Below are 4,926 nucleotides of genomic sequence, written 5' to 3'. Positions count from 1 at the left end.
AATTCTAGATGGACATGAATTTTGGGAGGATGCTATTAACCAACTATCGTAATCATAGATTTTGACGTTTTCATATTTTCTTTTCTTTTCTTTTCTTTCTTTCTTTCTTTCTTTTTTTTTTTTTTTTTTTTTTTTTGAGACAAAGTCTCGCTCTGTCACCAAGACTGGAGTGCAGTGGCACGATTTTGGCTCACCGCAGCCTCTGCTTCCTGGGTTCCAGAGATTCTCCTGCCTCAGCCTCCTGAGTAGCTGGGATTACAGGCGAGTATCACCATGCCCAGCTAACTTTTGTATTTTTAGTAGAGACGGGGTTTCACCATGTTAGCCAGGCTGGTCTTAAACTCCTGATCTCAGGTGATCGGCCTGCCTCGGCATCCCAAAGTGCTGGGATTACAGGGGTGAGCCACCGCGCCCGGCCATGTTTTCATTTTTTCTATGTGCTATCTGTGCCTCAGTCTTCACTCGGGAGGAGTCAGAATGGTCCATTCCTAAGAAACTTTCCATTTATTTTGCTAACAAATACATATTGAGCACCTACTGTGTACCTAGCATATAGATAGGAATAAACTATGGACAAGGCTGCTGTGGCCCCTGCCTCACACTGTACAGTTGTTGTGTGAGGCCAGGGACTATGCCCACCTCACTCACCACGGTATCCCCAGTCCCTAGCACAGTGCCTGGCAATTAATGAGTGCTCAATAAATGAATGGGCGAATGGATGAATGACTGATACAGACAGATAAATGTTTCTTCCTTCTTCTTGCCTGCCTCCCTCCTTCCCTCCCTCCCTCCCTCCCTCCTTCCCTCCTTCCTTCCTTCCTTCCTTCGTTCCCTCCTCCTGGGTTCAAGCGATTCTCCTTCCTCAGCCTCCTAGTAGCTGGGACTACCCGCCACCAAGCCTGCTAATTTTTGTACGTTTAGTAGAGACAGAGTTTCACTATGTTGGCTGGGCTGGTCTCGAACTCCTGACCTTGTGATCCACCCACCTCGGCCTCCAAAGACACCAACGTGATAGCAGGCTCTGAAATAAATGGAATAATTTTACCCTTGAATGTATTTCTTCCATATATTTGGAAGTGGCCCTGCAAAACTGTCACTTGGGAAAATCTACATTCTGTAGAGAATCCCTTTCCCTTTGCAGGCCTTTTTCCTGATCCAGGAGAGATTAAGAGTCTGACACATTTTTAACCTGATAAGAAACATCTCCCATCTATTCTCCCTGAAGCCTCCTACCTGGAGGCTTCATCTGAGTAACAAGAACCCTGGTCTCCGCAACACCTTATCTCAACCTGGACACCTTCTTCTATAGATTTCAGGTCTTTAGATAAACTCTTTCAACTAGTTGCCAATCATAAAATCTTTGAATCTGCCTGTTTTTACCAGAAAAGGGTCCGATCCAGATCCCGAGAGAACGTTTTTGGATCTTGTGCAAGAAAGAATTCAAGACGAATCCATAGATTAAAGTGAAAGCAAGTTACAGAAGTAAAGTAACAAAATCCTAGCACTTTCAGAGGCCAAGGTGGCCAGATCACTTGAGGTTAGGAGTTCAAGACCAGCCTGGCCAACATGGTGAAACCCGGACTCTACTAAAAATACATAAAGTAGCTGGGTTTGGTGGCTGGTGCTGAGACTCTGTCTCAAAACAAACAAAACAAAACAAAACAAAACCCAAGAAACAAAGAATGGTTACTTCATAGGCAGAGCAGCAGCATGGGCTACCCAACAGCTTATACTTATTGTTAATTGCTTTTTCGGGGTGCAGGGGTTGAGACAGAGTCTTGCTCTGTCACCCAGGCTGGAATGCAGTGGCATGATCTCTGCTCACTGCAGCTTCAACCTCCCGGGTTCAAGTGATTCTCCTGCTTCAGCCTCCCAAGTAGCTGGTATTACAGGCACCCACCACCACGCCCAGCTAATTTTTGTATTTTTAGTAGACACAGGGTTTCGCCATGTTGGCCAGTCTGGTCTTGAACTCCTGACTTCAAGTGATCTTCCTGCCTTAGCCTCCCGAAGTGGTGGAATTAATCACACCTGGCCATTCCTTTTTGATTATATGCCAAACAAGAGGTGGCTTATTCACGATTTCCTGGGAAAGAGGTAGTCATTTCCTGGACTTGAGGGTCCCTCCCCTTTTTACACCACATAGGATAACTTCCTGATGCTGCCGTGGCTTTTGTAAACTCTCCTGGCGCTGATGGGAGTGTCTTTTAGCACACTAATGCATTATTATTATTATTATTATTATTATTATTATTATTTTCTGAGATGGAGTTTCGCTTTTGTTACCCAGGCTGGAGTGCAATGGCGCGACCTCTGCTCACCGCAACCTCCGCCTCCTGGGTTCAGGCAATTCTCCTGCCTCAGCCTCCTAAGTAGCTGGGATTACAGGCACGTGCCACCACGCCCAGCTAATTTTTTGTATGTTAGTAGAGACGAGATTTCACCATGTTGACCAGGATGGTCTCGATCTCTTGACCTCGTGATCCACCCACCTCGGCCTCCCAAAGTGCTGGGATTACAGGCTTGAGCCACCGCGCCTGGCCGCTAATGCATTATAATTAGCGTATAATGAGCAGTGAGGACGACCAGAGGTCATTTTCATTGCCATCTTGGTTTTGGTGGAGTTTATCTGGCTTTTTAATGGCCTCCTGTTTTATCAGCAAAGTCTTTGTGACATGTATCTTGTGCGGATCTCCTATCTCCTGCTCTGACTTAGAGTGTCCTAATCCCTGGGAATGCAGGCTTATTTTACCGAGCCCCTATTCAAGATGGGATCGCTTTTGTTCAAAGCCTTCTGACACTATCCAGGTAAGTGTAATGCAGGTTACAAAAACCTGGATTCCAGTTGTCCCACCTTTCCACACCAAACCAATGTACATCTTACGCGTACTGATGGATGACTATGTCTCCCTAAAACGTGTAAAACCAAGCTGTATCCTGACCACCTTGGGTTCATGTTCCCTGGATCTCCCGTGACTGCGTGACGGGCCATGGTTAATCATATTTTGTTCAGAATAAATCTCTTCAAATATTTTAGAGTTTGACTGGTTTCATCCATACTATCATATCAGACAAGGCAGCTCCAGATCCTAATATCCAAACTTAATCAAAAATCAGAATTTTGTCCATTAGTTCAATCACGTTTGATACTGAATCCACTGCCAGATCTACTGTCAGGAAGCCAAGGGATTTGAGATTTGCTTCCTCTCCAGGTTCACAGAGACTGTAGGGCAGAGAGCTGCCTGAGAGAGGGAGCATGAAGGCTTATACAGGAAATGGAATTAACTTGAAAACTTTTTCAATTTGAATTTTATACTGCATGTCATCCTGGCTCAGGGACCATGCTAATCTCTATATCATTGCAATTATAATCACTGTGCTGCCGCAGCAAGTGTGGAATTTAACATTTAAAAAACTGTAGGCCTGGAGCGTTGGCTCACGCTTGTAATCTCAGCACCTTGGGAAGCCAAGGCGGGTGGATCACGAGGTCAAGAGATCGAGACCAGCCTGGTCAACATGGTGAAACCCTGTCTCGACTAAAAATACAAACATTAGCTGGGCATGGTGGTGCGTGCCTGTAGTCCCAGCTACTCAGGAGGCTGAGGCAGGAGAATTGCCTGAACCCAGGAGGCGGAAATTGCGGTGAGCCGAGATCGCGCCATTGCACTCCAGCCTGGGTGACAAGAGCGAAACTCCGTCTCAAAAAACAAAACAAAACAAAGCAACAACAACGAAAAAAACTGTGGCCTGGAGCGTTGGCTCACACTTGTAATCCCAGCACTTTGAGAGGCCAAGGCGGGCTGATCACGAGGTCAGGAGTTTGAGACCAGCCTGATCAACATGCTAAAAACCCCACCTTTACTAAAAATATAAAAGTTATATGGGCATGGTGGCGCATGCCTCTAATCCCAGCTACTCGGGAGGCTGAGGCAGGAGAATCGCTTGAACCTGGGAGGCAGAGGTTGCAGTGAGCCGAGATCACGCCACTGCACTCCAGCCTGGACGACAGAGACTTTGTCTTTTTATTATTATCATTATTAATTTGTCTTATTTCTTTTTGTGTAGAGACTCTGTCTTAATAAATAAACACATACATGCATCCGTGTCTGTGGTAGATCCAGAAGCACACAATCATTTTTTGGAACACAGATTGTCACTTTTAATTGAAAATAATTAAACATCAATGTGTAACTGAGGATCAGATGTTTAGGCTGGGAGGAGAGCGGCTTCCCTTTTATGCTGTTTGTTGGGATAAAAGCATACGCTATCAACGAAAGCAAACAAAAGAGAAAAGCAAAAACCTTGGGTGTCAGTGATAAACAGTGGCTACTACAGACCAACGGAAATTGGATTTCCGGTTGGCTACGGGATTCCAGTCAAGCAAGGTCCGAAGTCTTTGACATGTACTTGAATGCATTTGCAGTAAATGAGATTGAGAAAGCTAATCATTTCCCAGAGGCGATCCTGCCTAACTATTGCCTGGAGACGCACGGGACCTTCCCTAGATTCCATTAAGAAGTGGTCACTTAGGTTGCAGTGAGTCCAGATTGTGCCACTGCCCTCCACCCTGGGTGACAGAGCAAGACTCTGTCTCAAAAAAAAAAAAAAAAAAAAAAAAAAAAAAAAAAAAAAAAAATCGACCACTTAAACTGTACCCAAGCACAAAATGAGCTGTGAGCTGTGACTCCTCTGAAATGTAACTGGGGAAGGGAGACTGAATCACAGCTGTGAAAATGTGGTCACAAAGGAAAGAGTCAGGCTAAGAGTTTGCCAGGTGGCTCCAGAGATGGGCTGCGTCAGAGCGGTGTCCGGGGCAGGCTGACGCACGTCCCCCCGCCGGCTAGGCGGGGGCAGGAGCCGGCCCCACAGTGCAGGTGCTGTGTCACTGGGCTATTGACTTCATCATAGGATCTTCCAAGGATACGG

General features: G+C 45.9%; 1 pseudogene; it reads right to left on the bottom strand.

Moving 5' to 3' along the window:
- Positions 1–3,290: 3,290 nt before the first annotated feature.
- On the bottom strand, positions 3,291–3,391 carry LOC120367647 (U6 spliceosomal RNA; annotated as a pseudogene).
- Between the last annotated feature and the right edge of the window lie 1,535 nt (positions 3,392–4,926).

Source organism: Saimiri boliviensis, chromosome 8 (genome assembly GCF_048565385.1).
Source record: "Saimiri boliviensis isolate mSaiBol1 chromosome 8, mSaiBol1.pri, whole genome shotgun sequence".
Lineage (NCBI taxonomy): Eukaryota > Metazoa > Chordata > Mammalia > Primates > Cebidae > Saimiri > Saimiri boliviensis.
This window is presented reverse-complemented; position numbering and strand designations above follow the sequence as displayed.